We start from the raw sequence: 21,705 nt of genomic DNA, 5'->3' as shown, positions 1-21,705 counted from the left end.
AGCCTACAATTTAATTAAATTGCCTTTTATAAGACCCTCCTGCAGGGGCTCCTATCAAGCTCCTGAAGATGCTTTTCCTCACTGGCCTGTTCTGATCTTAACCCTCAATTTTTCTTTCCTTGACTTCATGTTTCCCTATCTGAATCTCAGTGTTGACCTGAGATTTATTAATAAAAGCACAGGTACCCCTGTGGAAAAGCATGGAAAAGACTGAATGAAACAATAAAAGCTTTTAATTAGCACCATAACAACAACAACAATAACAAAAAAAAAAACGATAAGGGCCCACACTCAACTTTTGATTTTTCCCATCAAAATTTCCTCCTCTCCCTGATCAATAAATGGCAACTCCAAATTCTGGTTGCTCAGGCCAAAACCTTTTGTCTTTCTTTACTTCTTTATCTCATAACCTGGAGACTATCGACAAACCCTTCAGCTATCTTCCCATCAGATCTAGAATTTGATCACTTCCCAGCGGCACCACTGCTAGAGTGGATTCCGAACTACCACTGTTTCTTACTTGGGTACTGCACCAGTCCTACCTCCCCTCCCTGCTTCCCCTCCTTGCCTATTCACCACACACCCTCTGTGGCATTTAATTAAAATTTTTCTTTAAAAATTTTTTTCTCAGCTCAGAAACTCCCATTGGCTTCCCAAATGTCATAGTGTTGGTGAGATTACAAGTGATTTTTATTTTCTTCTCCTTTCATGAATTGACAATAAATGTGTTTTATTGTCTCTGGAAGGAACAGCCACAGGGCTTTTGTTTCCAATAAGCTTGTTAGAAATGTCTTGAGAGAGATTTTCAGAAGTAGATAGGATTCACTTAAATGATAGAAAAAAATATGAAGAATAGGAATTCATTATTGGTAAGACAGGTAGTGGTTATATACTAAGAAATAAAAATGAACTATATTTAAAATTGTCATGTATTAACTACCCAAGTGAAGACACTTCACTGCATAAACCAATTTTGCAGTAAATTCTCTGCACTTTCTAGACCTTCCGAAAAACGTGTATTGACTAAAGTTCTTCCTGATCATAAACGGTGAAAGGCATATTTTCATTCCCAACCACTTCAGATATCAGGCTAAGCCACTCCATCCTCTGATGGCATCACCTACTTAGTATAACCAATACTCGGTCTAGCCCGCAGAGCTGTGTAACCTCAACCTCCTACCACAGTCATGCTTAAGAAAAACATCCGTAGATACCAAGGGGATGCAGACTTGGCACGGCACACACAAGAAGGATGTTCAGCAGTACACTAACACCCCTTCCTATCTGCGGGGATCTTCCCCCAGCCCATGATAAATGGTGAGCAAAGACAGACACAACCCAACACTGATGGAACCGAACTGCTTGGAAATTCTGAGGACTAGTGTTTTGTCCCCACGGCCGGGGCTGCGCTGCCAAATCCCTCTCTCCTCAGTCTCTTTAAGCTGTACTCAGAGGGTGTCCCACCTGCCACCAGAAGGCTTGAAGTGGCCACTTGTGTCCTACATGCTTTTACCTTTAATCATTTCCAGCACACTTATTATAATAGCACTCCTCCCAGTCTTCAAAGAAAGGACTCTGACCCCAATTTACACACAGCTGAACATGTGAGCCATCTCGAGGGAGTGACTCTCCTCCCCATTTCATAAAGAGCCGGTCAGGCTGAAGCATGGAAAAAAAAGTCAGCCAATTTCATTTCCTTCTCCCTCGCAAGCAAAGGAATAAAAGTGAAAGCCATTAACATAAAGAGGCACACGCGTAACAGTACAGAACTCTCTGGGGAGCTCAAAACCCCCTCATCGTTCAACCGAAAACTGAGATACTGAAATACTTCGTGAGAGGATGGGAAACTTGCTGACTAATAACAGAGCTGGATAATCATTTTTAACAAGTAAGTAAAATATTCAACAGAGAACTGAGAAACCTTTTTGTCCTTACTTTAGGACTTTTTTTTTAAGGAAATAAATGAAAAATGCAGACAACCAGCGTAAGCCACCAGCCCACAGGCTACTTAACACAAAAAATTAAATGTCCACACAACTACCATGCAGTGTGGGCCTCCACACGTGAAACTGGTTGGGGAGAAAGTGGTTAAATCAAACAACCTCCCCCTCCCTGCCGAAAGTGAGAGGGAGGTTTACTTCTTCTGTTCCTCTTAAATCACAGACTGACTGAATTTAGCATTTCCCCCCTAAATATCATGATAAAGGTACGTAGCTGAAAAGATAGCATTCTGAAACAGTTAACTCTGGAAGTTCACAGTTCACTGATTTTTATTCCTTCATCTACCCACATATGTATGTGTACATATACTATCTATCTATACATACAGGTGTATACATAATTCTACATCAGTCATATTACTATAATGATACAGTAATATAGTAACATAATATAGAATAATACCCATTACTAATAGTAATATTTTACATATTCTATTCTCTAGATCTTTATATTCTAGTTTTACTTTTATACATATATCAGTAAGAAGAATGTGGTGTTACTATAAAGATATTTACCCAGCCGCACATTGATACCTTTATGGTTCCCCTCAGAATTCAGCCCAAATTTGGCACCAAAAGAGCCTGTGTGGGCTGCAAATGCATCTGTGTCTCCTGGATGCAAAATGAGACGCCCAAGTGGCTGCTTTATTGTGGTCAGGGGCGCTATGCTTTTGTATAGTGCAAATGATTCCTTTCTTTAAACCGCAAACAGGTAAGGGCAGATAAGCTTTACTTTCTAGCAAGGGTGCAGTTCTCTCCTTTCCCTTTCTCTCAGAGGGAACCAAACCCTAGGAGGGTTATGGCTCAAAGCCCTGATTGCCTGGTATGACCCAGGGAAAATTCCATCTTGAGAAAATGCACTTTCCTTAAATACTCCGAGACAGAAAGCAGCCAGGTCTCTAAAGAAGCCACTAGACTTTCTCAGGATGCTAGAGACTTTTAGAAAAGCAAAGGAAATTAAATTAACTCAACCTAACTGTTTGAAATCTTCACTGTGAGCAACAGTGAAAAGCCAGTACTATGCCTGTTCTTGGGAAGATGATTTTATGAGTCATCTATTCTTGACTAAGTTTGAGGCTCCCAAAACTAAAAATTAGACTGTAAAATTGTACATCCAGTGGCAATCATCAGCTATTAAACTAGTTAACACTTATGAACTATTAACTCTCAGCTGCACACTTTGGTAAAAGTGAATAGTCACTTAAAGTTCTCTTTCATTAACTGAAAAACAAATAGCTTAGCTAAACCCAGGCATGACAAGACACACTCATCATTTCCCACTTTATACATTTTATAAAATATTAGCAACAGTATTTTTGCTGATACCCAACCTGAAAATAATTCCCATGTTAGAAAAGTAGACTACAGAGCTGATTATTTGCCTAACAGTGTATTTCCAAGTGAGAGCAGAATTTTTAACCTGGAAGAGACTTTAAAGATCATCTAATCCAGCCCCTCCCTTTGAAGATTAGGAGACAGAACCAAAAAGCTGAGATGCCCAAAGTTACAGAATTTATTAATAAAAATAACATCAGAAGACCCTGAATTCCCAGGCCCCCACACTGCACATCAACCCACCTAGCCCTTCACACTCATGTGACCTCAGCAGAGCACTTCTTCTTCCCCAACTAGCCACTCCCTCCTTCAGTGGGTTCTATATACATTCAGACAATTCCATCAACGATTTTACCACCCTTGGAACCAATCACCAATCAGCTTTTCCTTACAGAGAACCTCTGTACTTCATAACCCAAAAGTCTTATCCAGGGTTACATATGTAAGTTTTCCTCAAGGGTTTCGGAGAAAATTCCAGAGCTAGATGAAGTACAGCAATTAAAAGTACAAGGTTTGCTTCCCTTTTTCATTACGCTTTGGTTGTTTTCATGATGCCCAATTCTGCTGACAAGAATCTGCACTTTTCATTTGTGCTATGATTTCGACTTGGGTGTCTGATTAACAGGAACTAGATTTTGTCATCTGATCCCAAATATTGATATGTCATATTTTCCCAGTACTTAATATTTCCCAAGTTTCTGTCATTGAAATGAGTACTGCGCTAGCAGGTGGGGACACTGGGTCTCAGGGAACACGATGGACAGTCAGCAAGCAAACACTCCACGAATGCATGCGTGCAGAACCCTCCAAGACGTGAGGTCTGGAGTCCCCCAGAGAGCCTCTGCTAACTCTGTGTGAGGAATTGCTGTCTAAAGTTTAACCACAGTCTTTAAAAATGGAGTTTTAATGTGCCATGAAACAGTCAGAGACTAGAAAGTGCAAAGTACTTAGCTACTGCTGCAAAACACAACTGGAAACAAAACCCTATGCTTTCATAGTGTACGCCTTCCTCTTGCCTTAGTTTTCTCTTTCCATTCACTCTGTAACACTTTAACCAAAGAATGCATTTAAAACAAAAACAAATGCAGGAAGTTAATCTAAGCAAAACACTAGCAGTAATGCTAAAACTAAGGTAAATGGAAAATAGGAAGTTTCAATGCCTGCCATAAAACAAGGGTTCTCAGGCCTGTGAGACTTCGAGAGTGATCACTGTGTCCTCCATTCTCAATAAGTCCTCAGTGATGGAGAGAAAATATGTTCTCTGGGCAAAGTTGAAACTTAAGTGTAAATTCCAGGTAATTAAGACCCCTGCTAAGGGCTGGATGTTGAAGAACATCTACAGAGCCCAGTTTTAGAGACACAGGGAGGTGAGGGGGGGATGCTAGCTTCTGATCAAAGGTGTTGAAGAACACCTACAGAGCCCAGTTTTAGAGACACAGGGAGGTGGCGGGGGGATGCTAGCTTCTGGTCAGAGAGTGCCCGGTCCCGCGACCACGTGATCCTCCTCATACCCAGAGAGCTGAGGTTTCAGGAGTGCCTGGTATGTTAACCACGTCATTACTACATGACTGCTTAAAACATACCACACACAGTTTTCTATGCAGCATCTGCTGCTCTCAAGGGCTTCAAAACCAATGGGAGGGAGTATTTTGTTTCTTTGCAAATTCTGTGCTCTCAGGACAGCACTGCCCTTCGTTAGGGCTGAGATTCCAACTTCCATGGCCATTTGCCACTGATGCTTTTAATAACCATACATTGATTTGGTTCTCAAGTCTAGAGAAAAAGCATTCTGTTTTTGCTCTCCCTAACAGAGTAGAGCCAACAGGGCATTCTCCACCATGCGAAGCTCTAATTTGGCTGACACCAGAACAAAGTCTGTTAAATGGTTCTTATATTAGGCTATAACTGTTTTTAGCCCTAATGAGTCAAATTTACATTCTGGGAGAAAGGCATGAGTCCTTACTTCCAAATGCTTTAGGTCAGAACTGTTTTACATTTCCACAAAAACATTTATACCCAGACCTATTTCAAAGTATGACTTTGTGGATGGGAAGATGGCCTTAAAAAAACCCATTTAACTCAAAGGAGGAAGGAGGTCCCAATTCTTCTCTTGGCAACAGCAACTGCCTGACTCAGCCTAGTGCTGCTCTCCAGCCCCTGACTTCATCGCTACCTGCTCCACTTTCTCCTACTATAAAAATGGGGATTTACCATCCACTCCTGCTTATGTAGTTAAACTGTGGATATACACCGACCCACACATACACACTCACATATCCTGTGTAGTGATCTCCCTCTAGCTCAGCAGATAACCAACTCCTATCCTGCCTGCCCCTTCCCATTCCTCAGGAAGGAAGGGGAGCACTGGAGAGCTGTACTGAGATGAAGAGAAAGAGCAGAAACAGTGCAGGAGGCCGGTGTCTCTTAATCATAACTCCATAATCCCACACAAATATTTTATTAGTTAATGTGCATAATCTCCCAAAATGGCCACTTGTTATTAACATTAAAAACTTAGGTTAGGAATGCCTGGCTCAGAGCAGGTCAGAAGCACTAGCAAATCCATTATTTCAGGTCCTGGCTACATATTTCTATCACCAAGGCTACACAGTTGTAGGTGAAGTGGTCCATCTTCACAAGTGCTGTTCGTAAAAGGGGGTCGTTACTCCTTTTACAATTCCCATTCTACAAGCCCAGTGAACACCTCGATTTCCTTTAGTGCGGTCACATTATAGAATTATACCTATTTGGGTTCAAAAAAATAGTTTCTAAATAAGAGACATTATATAGGGTTGCCTGATTTAGCAAATAAAAATACAAGAAGGCCAATTAAATCTGCATACTGCATGGGACATATTTATACTAAAAAATTGTTTATTGCTTATCTAAAATTCAAATTTAACAACATATGTATATATAAGACATACTTAGAATAAAACTTGGTTGTTGTTTACCTGAAATTCAAATTTCACTGAGCACCCTGCATTTTATCTGGTGACCCTGATGGTTCTGCACTAGGGTCTAGAAGAACAAAGATGGATAAGACACGACATTCAATGCCCCGGAGCTCAGTCTGGTGAGAACCAGAACAATATAGGTTATCAGAGAGGATCAGAGGTGCAACTGCTTTTGCAAACACAGGCAGAGGAGCTGTTATATCCTAACTTAGGACACAAATATCCCTACTCTTCACAATGAAAGTAAGCATTATGGAATTTTTTATTCTAGAGTCTACCTTCTCCAGATTCTATAACCCTGATTCATGAACTTGGTAAGTGCTTGTCCCTGACTGGCCATCACCCACCATTCCTCCTTCAGGAGTAACATCCACAGTAAGAAGCAAACCCCAAGCTAAGCTGAAGTTTCCAACACCTCCAGGAGTTAAGGACTTCTCTCCTTAACCCAGAGCTATGATGCTAACCTGACAACAACCCACACAAAAGCAGAGTGCACCGTGGCCTGCACGCGGCTACTCAGTAAGGGTCATCTGGATAAGGAACCGAATGTTACCAATGCCACACCACCTTCAAGTGTAAACCCCAAACCTGAACAGTTGTGAAGAACACTCATTCTGCTTTCTGCCGTTATTTGCACCTGAAGCAAGTTACTGTCAAGGTAATCTGGAGGGACTTAGAGGATACCGTCCATAAAACAGATTTGAAAACACAGATTAGAGAATAAACTGAGTTGTTCACAGCACCAAATACTCTTCATCACTGAGTTTGGAGAGCCAGCACAGCCTGAGAGTCTGTTTCAAATACAGTGTAGGGGACAGTCTTCCCCATTTCTGCTGAGATGAAGGATTCCCCACATTCTGCTCATGAGCACAGCTCTGAAAGGAAGGTTTGGAGCCCATATTTGGAAAACTAACTCTCCTTTTATATCTCAAGCTCTCTTTGGCAGCAGTGGCCAAGGAGCTGGGCAACGCACAAAGTTGACTGGTCAGATGGGGTCAGGCAAGGACAGTGCCAGACAGACCTGCCCAGCTAACGCCGCTCTCGGAGGGCATGCAGGCAGGCGTGATCTGTATAGCCTGGCACAGAAATGGCTACGGCCTAGAAGTCACCCGCACCTTTTCGTGAAGAATCACTCCATTTCCCCTTGATATAGAGATCATAGCAGAGAGAGCAAAAGGAAGCCAGGAAGCTACAAAATAGGTGGTATGTATCTATTTCCTGCTGGAATTGCCTTAGGTCACAGAAAGAGGGCATGATCATTGCCAAGTGCATTAGGTCAGGCTTTGGGATCCATCGGTGGGAAACCTGTATCACATACATCACACCAGAGACAACAATTCAAGGACTTAAAATTGGGTAATTAGCTTTGTATTATTTTACTCACAAGGTCTCATAGTTCAGTACTGAAAATACTAACACTTTAAAAAATGGAACTGGCCTTTTATTCCAAGCCTATTCATCTTTGCATTCCCGGCACTAAGCGTCGTCTTGGCCCTCAGCACAGACCTTATAATGTTCATGAGTTAATGGATGGCGTCCATGAAGTTTCAAGCCTAGGGGCCAGATTCCCTACCACGCGCACTCATTGGTTTATTACTGCACACAGGGAACCTGGCAGGCACCCGGCTCTGCTTACACACTTTGCCAACAGCCAATATGATTCCCTAGGTGATAAAGAGAAATGAATAGAACTCAAGTTCTCATCTTTCAAGGCCTAACGTTAAAACTTACTTGAAACCAGACACTTTTGCAAGTCAGAAAAGTAAAAACACTATTTCATACTTTATCACAAAAGAAGCCAACCTGTTTATAATTTTGCTTTGGAGGCAGTACAGAAGGAAACATTTTGGAGAGCACTGCCAAATTCTAAAAAAAAAAAAATCGTAAAAAAGCCAAAAACAAGTTCATTCCACTAAACGAAGTGAAAAAAAAAAAAACTATCAATTCAAAGCAATAGAAGTTTAAACAGAAAGTTCATGAAAGATCAATAAATAAATTCCAGATGTGGCCCCACTGTTTAAGTATTAAACAGTCAACCCAACTTACACTGGTTAACCAACCCAGAATGGGCTTGCTTCTAATTTAATATCCCTTTCAGATCTCTGACTCCATAATGAGGTATCTTTTCAAGCCAACATATGCCAACTTTTTCTGCCTTAAAATAAACATGAGAATTTTCTGGTTTTAGATACTTTCTTCTTTACTTTATTCAGCCACAAATGGTCTAGTCACCTCAACCACATTTAATAATATGTAAAAGTAATGTATGACTAAAAACATACATACACATAAGTTGTGTATATATAATATAAAAGTAGTATGTACATAAAGTTAAAAACAAACCTGGGTATAGATAACTGCCAAGTGAGATGAATCAAAATAGAGAAATTAATTCTAAGAATAATTTTAATTAAAATTGAGTTCAAAATTAATCATTCTTCCATTTTGTAAACTCAATAGATGTATATGACTTTTAACTATCTGTTAACCTAACAAAACATGACAGTTACAACCTAATTTTATTTTATTATTTTTTTAAAGGCGGTACTGGGGATTGAACCCAGGACCTTCTGCATGATAAGCACTCACTCTACCACTAAGCTGCATCTACTCTACCACTCTCCTTGCTACAAACTAACTTTAAAAGTGCCTAAAACCTAAAGCAAATTTTCCTCTACAGTCAGGCAAGTTCCATCTGCTGACATGCCCCACTTGTTGACACATGCACACTGCTGTCAGTAATCCACCAAGACCAAATTTTGGTAAAAATATTTTCAAACAGATTAAGAAAAACCAAGATGATTTGAATACCTGAGCTGCCTCAAACAAAATGCTTCAATACAATGAGCGATGTATACTGACCTGGGTCATTTCCCAACCTCTGAGCCTAACAACCCTTGACCCAACCAGAGCAATAGCCATGTGTCTAGTATCTGAACTGGGAAGGGTAGAGAGTGGTCAAAGAACCAGGAAGGAAAGGAAGGAAATTGTTCATTAATTGCCTAACAATGTGCCAGGCAGAGTTTTGCATTTTAAACTTTTTAGTATCTTACTGAATCCTTACAGTATCTCTATGAAATAGTGTTAGTCTTTTCATAGTGAAGGAAATAGACTCAGATGTCCCCGTGTCATCTAAATATATCAAAATGTTCACACCTTTTTATTATGCTTTGGTATATAAAAAATTCTGTTAAATGGCCCATCCAGTTTTGGAGGCTAAGAAGGGCTCAATATTGAGATTTTTTTTTTCAACTGGGACTTAAAGCTACAGACTAGGTCAGTGCTACTTAAAACGATTACATGACACCATGATTACAATTATATGAAAAACACTTGTGCCTTTTGGGGTGGTGGATATGTTCATTATCCTGATAGTGGTGATGATCTCACGGGAATACATATACTTCTAAACACATCAGACTGTACACTTGAAATATGTGCGGTTTACCGTATGTCAATTGCACTTCACTAAAATTGTAAAAAAAAAAAAAGCAGCTCATGGATCAGACCCAAATAGGTATAGGGAAAGTGAAAATATCCATAACTGATACAGTTTTCTGAATAAAAAAAGGGATGCTGGTGAATGCGGGCAAGATTTCTCTATCAGCATTTCTCAAAGTGTATTCTATATGACACCAACTCTGGGCGATGTTAACAAGTGTTGCATAGACACACAAGTTCTATGGTCACATAAGTTTGAGAAGAAATGCTTGCTTAAACAAAGCTCACCACATTTCTTAGCTGTGGAACTTTTCAGAGGCTTCCTCATATGCTAATATACTAAGATACTCAGTGTTTTTCAAAAACAGCTCTACAAAATACAGCTTTTCCGAAAATAATTTGACTAGAAGCCCTTTTTCAGAGGATCTCCTGGGACTGATAATCTACACAACACACTTTGGGAACCACGGCTCTAATGCACAGACAACAGGGTCCACACTGGCCGGGAGTTTAGAGATCAGTGAGTCTGAGGTCCTCAGAACTTAGCCCAGAGATTAACTGCAGCTCTGAACTCATGACCTGTCCCTTTTCCTTCAGTTGTGATAAGGGACAGTGCACACAGCTTAGAGGCACTGAAGAGCAATGGAGGGTGAAACCATTCAGCGTGGCTGTTTTTCTGCAGCTACATTCAAATACCTGAATGCCAAAATGCCTGTGCAGCAAGGAAACTGGACTAAGGGAATTGAGATGAATAGTCAGGAATAGATCATGGAATTTAAACTGAGTGAGGAAGTGAGGATGTGAGTGGGGTTGGAAGGTAATATAAAGGTGAAAAGGTCTGGAGGTCTCAGTGGGATCCGGGAATTTTTAAGTGGATTATGTAAATATGCCCTAGGAATTTGGATCTTCAAATATCACATTTAAAAAAATGTAAAGCAGAGTCTTGTCTAGAGCTCAAGCTGGTATCTGATGGGAGTTTTCTTGAACAAAAACATAATCGCTTAAGAAGCAGTCACCCCTAACCACCTATCAATCATGGATTTCCTCCTGTCAAGGGAGAGGGCTCGATGAAGGTACAATACCATTTGATTCACATCGTCCCTGGGCAGCCATGAGTGAAAAGGCATCTGAGGAGAGCAAAAGGAGGAGGAGGAAGCAGGCTTCCAGGGGAAGCAGATTAGGCACTCATGAGAGAGGAAAAAGAATCGGGAAGAGAAAGGGAGCGAGATGAAGTTGAGGGAACGACAGAAGAGAGGTGAACACGACAATAATGTTAAAAACCTCTTTAAGAGTCAAGAGAGTACCGGGTTCCTCACTGGAAGTGTCAGCCCCAGGAAGCATCCACGTCATATACTGAATGGTCATTAGCACCATTAGGACTCTAAATTTACCAAACACCAGTGTCCTTTCTCCCTATACACAAAGAAGCTGCCACTTAAAAATACCATTTTTATTCAGGACAGTATATTAATGACCTAAGGCTGCCATCCAAAATACTGCAAACTGATGGCTTAACCAACAGAAATGTATTTTCTCACAGTTCCCAAGGCTGGAAGCTCAAGATCAAGCTGCTGGCAGGGTGGTTTCTCCCGAGAGTGGTGAGGGACCATCTGTTCTGTACCCCTCCCAGAGCTTCAGTGGTTTGCTGCAGTCTTTAGCATTTCTTGGCTTGAAGATGCAGAACCCCACTCTCTACCTTCTCTTCACATGGTATTTTCCCCTGTGTGTGTGTCTCTGAGTCCACATTTGCCCTTTTTTTAAAGACAGCGAGCCTTGTAGGTTAGGGCCCACCCTAATGGTCTCAGTTTTAGCTCTATAATGACTATCTCCAGATAAGGTCACATTCTGAGATACTGGGGGTTAAGACTCCAACATACCTTTTTTGGGAGGTGGGGGGGCTACAATTCAACTCATAAGGGACAGGAAAGTGTGTCTTAGTTTTGTTTCTTAAATTAGACTACAAGTAACCTAAGGGCAATATCATTTTTCAAAGAACTCTGATTGCCTCAAAAGATGGAGGGATTTTTTTTTGTTTGTTTTGTTTTGTTTTGTTTTGTTTTGTTTTGTTTTGTTTTGTTTTGTAAGATGGAGGGATTTTTATAGACAAAGTACCTATTTTACAACCTTGGTTGGAGCCGATGTTAAATATGGTACACAACACAACTTCGTTCAATTTCATGTCAGTGTATGATTTCATTAGAAAGAATCTCAAAGCAAAGGACGTGCTTTTGAAATTAGACTTTCTGGAGTTTAGCTTTTCCAATGTGCAGAATTATGTTGAGAAAAGGGCAATGGGAGAAGAAATACCCCACATATTGTCCCCCACACACACTCTCCTGCCACATTGAGAAAGGTGATTCATGACATATGCATGTATTTGTTTTATCATAAGCTAAAGATTTCCCTAAGTTTGGGGTGATATAAATATAAATTAAGCATAATTTATACCCCAAGGCCCTGTTCAAAGAACAAGTCCTTGTCATAGAGGAAGGGTGAGATTATAAAGGGTCAACAGTAGGGAGTTTTTTGGAGGTAACAGAATTTTTCTGTACTCTGATTGTTGTGATTATATGAACATACACGAGTTAAAATTCATAGAATTGTATGCCAAAAAAGTCAATTTTACTACATGATAATTTTAAGAACATTTAAAAAAGAATATCAGCACTTAACTTAGTGCCTATTTTTCAACAATTTTAAGTGACATCAGTATTAATCCCATTTTTCAGATAAGGAAAGTGGCAGCTCAAAATTAAGTAACTCGCCCAGGATTATATACCTTAGGTGGAAGATCTAGGAACTGAAACCACATCTGGCTGTCTCCAAAGCCGGTACTGTCTTCCACTGCCCCACAATGCCACCATAAAAACTAGGGAACTGCCTAATGTGGGTAGGCCAGCTCCTTCTCACAACTGCAAATCCTTGACCAAGAGCAAAGGCTACTGTCAGAGGGAACACAAACAGAAGTGAGATCCCACAAAGAGAGCATAGAATAAAACATGGAAACCCACCCTACTTACATAACATCATTTCTTGGGTACGCGATCTTCTGGGGCAGAGGTCCAAAAAACAATAGCCATGCGCTATGTGTCAGTGACCAACAACCTCATCTCTGATTGCTAGGATAGCTTCACTCCACATAAAAATAGCCACCTGCCCTCCAAGTCGCCTGGACTTAGAAAAAGAGAAGGATGAAACACACCAGAGCTAGAAAATGTAAAGCATGCATCCCATTGTTTTCCATTTGGTTTGGATGGGTCTCCACTCAGAAACCTAGGAAAACAGGGCATTCAGTTGGCCAGCCTGGACACACAGGTGTACTGAATTCTCTTAATATGTTTTTAGAAGTTTCCTTCTAAATGGTTCTTCATTTGATGCTGAGTGTGGCCCCTGTCACCATCTCAGCAAACAACAAAATTGAGTCTTAGGATGAAGTTACAGCTACTCTCCCCACATCTTCTGCACTCCAAACAAAAGGCCACAGAGATACCAAGAAGCAACTCTCCTTAAGCACTGATCATTTCACTTATGACTAATGGCTCAATACAGTTAACCAATAACTAAAGGAAGAGTCAGTGAGGTCATCCACTCAGTAAAGGCAAACTATACAGACTTCCCCTGAAAAATGTAAAGAGACGCTTGCTCTTGGAAGACTACTGGTCTTGTTTCCATTTTTTCTTCAGGCTCACATGTATACATATCCACAACCACTTATTTCTTCATTAAAAAATCCAGATACCTTCTGTTAATGACTACAATGGAGACAACAAGGACCAAGAGTTGAATTTCACATCGAGATTATGGTAAAGTCTATACATTTCTTTTAATTTGATCACCTAAATTCTTTCAGGCAAGGTCAACAAACTCATCTTAATATCCACCCACTGTATTCCAAGTAGAATGTCCCAAAAGCACTAGAGATACATGAAACATTTACTGAACTGAAAAAGCCAAATGAAAGAAAAGAACATGCATAACTTAGAACAAAAATTTAGGCTTTTTGGCTTACAAAACCCTTGAAATCTGACCCTTGCCACATAATCTTGAGCTGTAACCACTGCCAAAAGTCTTTCCAGTTAATTAGAAAGCAAACAAAATTTCTTCTGTTAGTTGAACCATAGGAAATCGCTACTTTTGAAGGTCAAAAATAACTGAACATCAACAATTTCATATGGCTTAACCTAACAGAATATAACCAATCACACAAACTAAGGTGGAAAATCTGGCTATATCTTCATAATATGTTCCACTTTAAAAATATTCATATACAAAGGATAGAATCACAAGGCACATACCATGTTAATGTGAAAAAACTTGTTTCAAGATGTCCAAGGAATTATTTTCACCAGAACTTATCTTTTAAATTAGCTTTAATGAGGTATAATTTACATATAATAATATTTACTAATTTTAAGTGTAGAAGTTGGTGCTTTTTCATAAATGTATCCAGTCTTGTTCCCTCCACCACAATCATGATGTGGAATATTTCCATCACCCAAAAAAAGTTTCCTTGTAGTCCATTCCCTTCCCACCCTCCCCCAACTCCTGATTTGCTTTCCATCACTACAGCAGTTTTGCCTTTCTAGAATTTCCTATAAGGGATTCAGATACAAAAGTACATACTCTTTCGTGTTTGACTTCCTTCACTTAACATAATGCTTTTGATATTCACCTATACTGTTTTATCAGTAGTTCATTTCTTTTCACTGCTAAGTTATATTCCATGATTTGTTTATCTGTTCATGAGACAAGTTGCTTCCAATAATTTGGCCATTATGAAAAAAGCTGTTATGAACATTTTTGTATGAATCTTTTTTTAAACATAGATTTTCACTTCCCTTAGATGAATATCAAGAAAAGAAGTTGCTGAGTTGTATGGTAAATGAATATTTAAACTTAATAAGAAATTACCAAACTGGTTCCAATGGTTATTATACTATTTATATTCCCAACAGCAATGCAGGAGAGCCCCAACTGTTATAAATCCTCACCAACACTTGGTATGGTCAGTTCTTTTAATCTTAGCTATTCTAGGGAGTGTGGTTTTAATTTGCGTTTCTCTAATGACTAATGATGTTGCTATCTTTTCATATGCTGATTTGCCATTCAGATATTCTATTTGGGGGCATGTTTATTCAAATCTTTTGCCCAATTTCTAACTGGGTTTTATCATTATTGAGTTGTAAGAATTTTGCTTTTCTTGTTTTTTTTTTTAAATCAGAATTACTTTTTGCAAATATTTTCTCCTGAACTATGGATTATCTCTTCATTTTCTTAACAAGTCTTTTGAAGACCAAAACTTTTTAATTTTCATTAAGTCCTATATTTCAAATTTTTTCTTGTATAGTTTCTGTACTAAAAAAAAAAACTTCATCTATCCAAAGGTTACAAAGAGTTTCTCCTATGCTTTCTTTGTAAAATCTTATACTTTTAGCTCTTATATTTAGATCTATGATTCATTTCAAGTTAATTTGTGTGTATGGTGTGAGGTATGGGTCAAGGTTCATTTATATAAATACAGATATCTGATTGTTTCAGCACTGTTTGTTGGAACTATTACCCTTCTCTTACTGAACTGCTTTTGTACCTTTGTCAAAAATTAATATATATTAATTTAAAAATATATATATATATATTCTGTTCTATCGATTGGAGGGAAGGAGGAAAGAAAAAACAAGAACTGAGATGAGATACCATAAAATTATATAACACATGCTAAAATTTTTCTCATCCAAACTTGAGAATTCTTTTGGCTTTATGTATGAATTAGGTACTTAAAAAACAAAACAGAACAGAACAAAACCTAGTCTCCAAACAAATCAATTAGGAGTCCACCTAGATTTTTGGTTTTTTTTTTTAAGTTTCAAACAATGTTTCACAAAATGAGAAGCTTTGAAACTATTGCCTCATAAAACCTGGCTCTCCTTCAAGAAACTAAACTCAAAGGGCAATACTTGGAAACTGGATACTACAATTAAAAATGGGCAAGGAGACAGAGGGGTAGGAGCTGGTGAGAGTAGGGATTACCCTAACGCAGATGGCCTGTAACCCAACCAGGGTCACAGCCTAGGAAAGCCCTGAGAGAGGGGAGTCATGCTAAAAAGCAGCCAACAACACATGATATCAATTACTCTCTGGAGAACTCCTCTGCATATTAAAAAGTGGCTATTGAGTGTAATTTTCTATCACTCAACTGTCAAAACTTACGTTGCTCCAGGTGAGCTGCCTGCAACTTCTCTGAAATTCCTGGTAATTACATATTACAAAAATCAAGTTAACATTCAGTATCTTAGAAAAACTAAATTTTCACAGTCCAAAAAGGCCAGAAGCCTGGTTATTATGGACCAGCTGGTGTCCTGTTAGTTTACTGGGGAAGACAGGACAAGGAGGACAAGGACCATCCTCACCTGCAGAGATGACATCCTCTCCTGCCCACCTCCTCACACTCCACACAGGAAGCACCAACCATGCCACCTCAAAAGGAAGTAAGTGATGAGGAAGATGCTCAAAGGCTGGGTTTCCCAGGATGTGGCTGGGCAATTTTGGGAAAGCTTTACTCCTTGTTGAAGTGGTTTTATTATGCTCTTTCTCAAAGCAGGAAGATAGAAAAAGAAACTCAGGGAAACTGGGGAAGCTCTTTACCCACTTTACAGGCACTTTGCCTTCCCCAAGCACTCTCCTAACTGATCATCGCTTTTTCAGAAGAGAAAACTTAGGCATTTAAATGGGGGCTCAGAAGAGGGCTTTGTGGTTACCTAGTAAACACCACTCTTAGAGCTGGAAAAAAGGAACAGGGAACCTAAATGACCACTGATTGATTCTCTTCTCTTTCTCCAATCTCCCATATATTGTCACAGAGATTGCTTCATTTATTTTCCGCAAGACAGAACTCCATGAACGTGATGGAAAATCTTCATAATGCCACTTGGATCTCTCTGGTCTCGTGAACTACCTGAATAAGCAATTACCTTGAGGAATCCCAAAATAAAATCATGATATGAACTCATGACTCAAGAAAGTGCAATGTATTAGAGTTTTTTTAGAGAATGAGGAGAAATATATCTGATACAAGACAATTTAAAAAGTAAAATCCCATCATTTGTAAATAACTAACTTTAAATTTAGAATGTGACACTGAGCAAAAAGAGGAGAGAAATGACTTAGTATGATCTACTTTCAGCATATAGCTATGCATAATATAGTCACAGTATTTCCTATATTACTAAGATGCATTAGTAAAATAGAGAAGGGGAAACAAAACAGGACTCACTTGAAGGAAACAAGACAATAAAGCAGATGGACTGAGCTCAAGTCCATGCCAGCAGAGAATGCAAAGGCTATGGTTTTATTAAAATTGCAGTGATTAATAGTGTAGGTAGGCCCAATAAATTTCTTCACCATATAAACTCTGTTACATGTGTACAGCATAAATTAAAAATGTATGCCTTTAACTGCTCCTAAGATAGCAAAGAAATAAATGATCCTTAAAATAGCATAAAAATAAATGGAGGTACATATGTCCCTTATATGTATCACATAGAGAAAAAAATTTAAATAATCAATGTTTCTACTCTTTTGTTATTATTTCCATCCCAGAATTTGAAAAGCAATGCAAAGTATTGTTACATGAGAATGGGCTAGTGGTAATTCAAAAATTATGAATTACTACACTTTTTTAGCTAACAGGTTAAAAGCCCAGGGATTTGACTGATCTCTCTAGAAGAAAAAAGACCGTTTGTAACCTCCTTTATTCATGCCTTTCCTATCACTTGCAAGTGGAATTCTAGTTTTTCCACAACCCACTCAGTTGGAAGCAGTCTCCTTATCCTCTGAATTCTCATGGCACTGGGTCTAGACTTACTTTACAATGTAAAGCACAGTGGTGCTCAAGCCTCATGTCCCTTTCTAGACCAGGGTCCTTGAGGACAGGCTCTGAGGGTGATTCCTGCTGGATGTCCCACAGTGCTACTGCTGAGTGAACACAGGATTAAGCGAATGTGAATCCTGACAAACATCTACCTGTGTGTTACCTCTAGGCATTATTCTGCTTCTCACTGCTTGAGCACTGTATTGAGACTGTATTAGACTCTAGTTAGTTAATATTATAGCCAAATGGAGTTAAATATTTCCTGCAAAGAGTTTTAAAAATTTAGTATGAGCTAAAAACTGTAATTAACCACTCAGATCAGGATAGCCCCAACAATCTGCAACTGACTGTAAACTGGAGCTCTGACGAATACATGGGGACCAGCCCTTAGCAGATATGTGCTTCCCCAGGTGGCTGAGGCCTTGGAGCCAAAGTCTGGAGCCACTTCCAGTTTTGAGATGTGCACCTAATCACCCCACAAATGATCATCTTAGGGCAGATGAGACAGCTCACCTAACCACAATGAAATACATAGATAGACTAATCGATTCTAGATGAACCAGGCCTGTCATCTGTATCTAGGAGGCTCTGTCCTCATAAGGTAGGTAGTGCTTTCACTATAGAAAATGTTATGAGTGACTAAAATGGGCAATGTCACCATTGGTTTCCACTTACAGTCATCATTACTTCATGTATGAATTTTTAAACAGTACCTTTGTTACCTTACTCAGATCCTAAAGGAATCTTTGCCAGGGGATTGGGGCAGGGAGAACAAACCAATTTTCTGCTGCACTTCTTGTTTTTTAATCCTCTCTAATTGCATTGAGAGTCTAGAGAAAATTAGTGGGAGAAAAGATCATGAGCTTGTTAATAATTCATTTCAATTTATTTTATTTTATTATTAGGTTAAAAAGTAGTTAAGGCCTAACTGCTTTTACTCAAAGCATAAAGATCTTCATTGGGGCCCATTGCCTTGAAGAGTTTAAAGAGGGTGCAGCTAAGAGGAAGAAGGGGCAGGAAGAGGACTGCTTTAGAGGCACAGGGAATCAACAAGGGATATACAGGCTCCATGCTTTGTCAGTAGCCTGACCCACAGCTGTTAACTCCACAGGAGGTCCTCCTGCCACTGTCCCCAAATCCCACCCTACTGCGGACCAATTTGATAATGAATAAACAAAGCACAAACAAAAGCAACTAACAGAATAGGACGGCAAGAAACCATCATCCTGCATCAAACAGATCTCTTTAATGCATCTGCTTTGACCTCTTCTTTTACAAGCACCACCACCGAAAATAAGCTAGAACAAAAGATGATTCGTTATGCACAGCCATAAAGAACTCCAGGGCACGCCGCATCCATAATTCATGATACAGAGCCAGCCACCATCAGCATCATTTATCCTTTCAATATTTTAAAGCAGTGAAAGGTTGCTAGATATTTATAAAGTCGCTTATTTCTATATGACCCTTCCAAATTGAGGAACAAATGAGAAACTTTATTCTTCTGCAAATGACACTACATATAAACCTAAGACTATAAATCTGCTAGAATTCACTTGGTATCCATCATAGGAGGGTGACTAAACAGCCCTAACAAACCAATTAAGCCAGCAGGCAACATATATCAGGTCTGTTGAAACTGCTCTTACCAAATCACTACTGCTTTCTGTTTTAAAAATAAATGCCCCAGTTTTCTTCCCACTGTGGTTAAAATCCATCCCACCCCCTACACCCCAATCAAAGAGATATGCTTTCCACCTCACAGACAGGAAAGCAAAGCCCAGAGAGGCTACTTAGGTTGCCCAAGATCTCCCAGCTAGGTAGCCGGAGAGGCCTGCGACTCCTCATTAACATTCCGACTGTCTCCTTCCCATGACCCCCTCAACCCCTGGAACCTGCCTGGGGACCTGCATCACGTAACGTCTGAATGACCTTAGACTGATCCCCAGACTTTATTCCCTCTTTGTTCAAGTCCATCTCCATGCTGCTGCCCTGTGTAATCTTACAAAACAAACTTGACAATTCCCCCTTTGACCCTTCAGTATTTAATTCTCACCCTAGGAAACAAAATCATGAAAACAAAAATATTTTAACTCTTTATCAAACTGGCAAGAATTCTGCTAAGAATTTTTGCTAATCAGGTAGGCAGGATAAAAAAGATTTACGTGGCTTGTGCCCTGATAAGTAAAGGCTGGCTCCCCCTAATCTGCACAACCCTCCTCCCTCATCCCTACTCCATCACACTTCAGTGGACCTGCTGGTCTGCAGAATGCCCCCAAGGATCACCTCCACTCAGCTAGAGACCTGCTCCTATCCATCCAACCCCACCAACGCAGCTCCAGAGAGCTCCCCTCCTCGGGCCTCTCCTGGCCTCTGGAGAGCTTCTTACCTTGGCATTTATTACCCTGTAATTGTACGTTTACTGCTTGTGCCACTCCCCTCAACTGTAGCTTCCTGGGATCAGGGCCTGTTCACCCCGGACTCCCCATCACCTGCCCAACTGTCACTGCAAACTACCAGTTAGTGCTCATAGTTCAGCACCACAGAGTTAAACACACATGTCTTCCATACACGTTATTCCCTTTTCCATTCAACCAACCAGCCGTTTTTGGCAGGTGGAAAGCTGTGGTTTTCCTGAGAGGCAGTACGGGTGGGGGCAGACATTGTGGAGGATGGCCTGGGCCCTTCATGTACCACGTGCCCCGGGCCAAGTTACTCAGCCCTCCTGTGCCTCAGTGTTCCTCCCCTGTAAACAGGTATCATGAGGTAACATTTCCAGAGCATTTACTATGTGGTAAAGACTACTCTGGACCCTTGGCATGCATTAATTCACTTAATCCTCAAAGCATTTCAGGAGGTTGTAAGAGCAGGAGCAAATACCTAAGAAGCATTAGAACTATTCTCCTCATTCACAGATAAAGAACCCAAGGTTCAGGCAGGCTTCCCAGAGGTCCAGGCTTCTTTTCTCCCTAATCCACTGGCTTTGAAAGATAAAAGATGCAAGGCCTCTTTCTCTGATGCTGGTTTCATACAATATAAGAAATCCACATGGCAACAGCCAACTCCAGCTATAGCTAAAGGGACCCTTGTCCTGGGTCACCTTTCTTAGGAAACTATGTAGACTCCTTGTGGTAAAGATCTGTCCCATTATAGAAATGAGCTAAGTTAGAAGAGAAGGAGGAAGTAAAAAGGTATTCGCCTTTTAAAAAGCACACACCCAGACTCCAAGCATTATCCAAGTGTCTGCATAATGCATGCACCTGCATCCTTAGAAGGCAAGAGAGCGTGTCAGTGCACGGATGTGAACAAAGCCACCGATACAACCCAGATTCTTCAAAAGCAAATATTTGTCTACAACTGAAGAACCAGGATTCTTTTCTAACAAAGAACAATGAACACCATTCTAATTCCTGATTCGTCCTCCTGCTTTACAGCAGGCTCTGATTTCAATGGAAATCCCCCCACGAATAAACGTGTCTCGAATCCCAAATGGCACGATAAATCAGAAGATTTATGAACCGTAAAAAGGGATGACACAAGGAGTCCAACCTTCATGGAACACCTGGGGCCGGGTATGCAGCAGCTTTTGGTTCTTGGAAATAGTCACCTGCTTTTTTGGCTCAGCCAGAGAATTTTAACAGCACTAGTAATCAACAAGATGCGATCGTCCCTGCTATTTGGGTAAGCTTTTAATGCTGTGCCCTGTCCCACAGGCAAGGCTAAGATGCATCAACAGTTTTCAAGAACTGGCTGAGTCTATCAGAGACCTGATAAGCTGTGTGGCTACAGGAAAGCCTGGCCCAACAGCCCCAAAGGCAAATTCCTGAAATGACCAAGCACAAAACTAGTGAATTTTTCTTCTCGCTACACCAAGAAAAAAAAAGGTGGAAACAAGGTACCAGCCAGGGAGAATGCACATTACATCACACAGTAACGAGAGGGTGAGCACGTGTTTTTCTTGGAGAGGGGAAAAGGCATACACGGTCGCAGAGGCTTAATAAAAGAAATAAATTCAAACGAACACCTGCCCCAAACTAGAACAGGGCACAACCAGGGCTGTGCCACTCACTAGCCATCTGGGGGTGAGTGCTGTTGGCAAAGAGGA

At 40.2% G+C, this 21,705-nt stretch overlaps 1 protein-coding gene and 1 long non-coding RNA gene across 7 annotated transcripts in view; one reads left to right on the top strand and one right to left on the bottom strand.

The window, feature by feature from the left end:
• MFHAS1 (multifunctional ROCO family signaling regulator 1) overlaps positions 1-21,705 on the bottom strand; it is a 72,258-nt gene that overhangs the window by 33,853 nt on the left and 16,700 nt on the right. The gene's annotated exons all lie outside the window — the stretch shown is intronic.
• LOC140689480 (uncharacterized) overlaps positions 1-21,705 on the top strand; it is a 93,222-nt gene that overhangs the window by 62,798 nt on the left and 8,719 nt on the right. Inside the window, exons 5-6 of one of the 3 annotated variants that reach the window (XR_012064472.1) lie at positions 13,417-13,536; positions 16,591-16,735. The exons of 1 other annotated variant lie outside the window; for it this stretch is intronic. This is a non-coding gene — a long non-coding RNA (uncharacterized lncRNA). Of the gene's footprint in view, positions 1-13,416; positions 13,537-16,590; positions 16,736-21,705 lie in introns of those variants that run through there. One more of the 3 variants, XR_012064474.1, reaches the window with a different exon arrangement.

Source organism: Vicugna pacos, chromosome 26 (assembly GCF_048564905.1).
Source record: "Vicugna pacos chromosome 26, VicPac4, whole genome shotgun sequence".
Classification (NCBI taxonomy): Eukaryota; Metazoa; Chordata; class Mammalia; order Artiodactyla; family Camelidae; genus Vicugna; species Vicugna pacos.
Note: the sequence above shows the minus strand (reverse complement) of the source record. Positions and strands in the feature narration are given on the sequence as shown.